Source organism: Monomorium pharaonis, chromosome 1, assembly GCF_013373865.1.
Source record: "Monomorium pharaonis isolate MP-MQ-018 chromosome 1, ASM1337386v2, whole genome shotgun sequence".
In the NCBI taxonomy this organism is placed as follows: Eukaryota; Metazoa; Arthropoda; class Insecta; order Hymenoptera; family Formicidae; genus Monomorium; species Monomorium pharaonis.
Genome location: NC_050467.1, coordinates 33741056 through 33742487, shown reverse-complemented (window position 1 = coordinate 33742487; position 1432 = coordinate 33741056).

The following is a 1432-nucleotide window of genomic DNA, read 5'->3' as shown; positions in this document are numbered from 1 at the left end:
TATTGTTATTGTTATTCATTTGATTGTCTGAAAGAACTGCGTTAACGAACCGACGGATCGTACAGGTATTGTCCCGTGCAAAGTAGATATTAGATATCCGCTTGTTTAGCTTTTTATCACCAGGAGTACCCTCAACGGGCTCCAGTCAGCCAATACCACCAGCTGTTGGGTGACTAAACTCGACTTCTTAATTAAGGAGCCGACGCACAAGACGGTGATCCGTATCAGACGTGTCGCGGTAGACGCGTAATTATTTATGGGTTTCAAAGTATAGAGGCATATGAGATTAAATTATTTGTTGAAAAGTAGAAGGATGCGATCGTATTTTATAATTTTTATTTATTTATTTATTCAGGTAACAATGCTGGAGATCGCATAAAGGTTTAAGGAGTGTGGAAGTACTTCAGTTAAATTTCTATATCTAAATTAGTAAAATAAGCGGGGTTATAATTGGCAATAATAAAACATGTATAAATGAAAATCAATTATTGTATCAAATATATATGTGTGCATTTAATTCAGTTGGGTCTCGAATGCGTTACGAAATCAAGTAAATTGCATGTGAACTTTGAATAATTATTATATTATTTCATGTAAATTATTAGAATCAGTGATTTGAATATTATTTATTATATCTGGCACAAAGTAACGTAGAATGTTATGATAATAATTAAATTAGAGATGTACAAGTTGGATATTAAATAGAAATAGAGTAGATATCAAAGTATTAAATCATGGATAAAATTGCATTGAATAAAATTAAATCGAATTGGATAGTAGTATGGATTGTATTTAATCAAAGTGAAATATCAGATTTGCTGCATTAAATTGAATTGTGAATTAAATCGGATCGTAAATTAAATTGCATTAAAATGAATTAAATCAAGTTCAGTGGTGAGTTATTTGTAGTATTGAAATTTAAATTAAATCAAATTAAATCGGGATATCAATGCACATTAACATAAATTAAATTAAATCAGATTGCAGAATATGTCACATAAAAAATAAAATAAATCAGAGTATCAGTATATTAAAACATCGGTGTATCAGAAATAAAATGTTCATGCATCAATCAGTATATCAATAAATGTCAAATAAAATGTCAATGTATCAATAAATGTCAAATAAAATATCAATGTATCAATAAATGTCAAATAAAATATCAATGTGTCAACCAAGCTGTATTAAATTGAATTAAATTATAATTTGAATTAGAGTCAATTATATTAAATTAAATAAAAATCAAAATGTCAATTGAGTAGTGTTAAATTAGAATTAAATTGTCAAAGTCGCAAATTAAATTGAATTAAATTAAATTAAATCGTGATTAAATAATATTAAAATTGAATTAAATTGAATTAAATTTCCAAACGGCAGACTGGGGTAATATTGTATAAGTATTTATTCGGTCGTTAAATTGTTAAGTATTTAA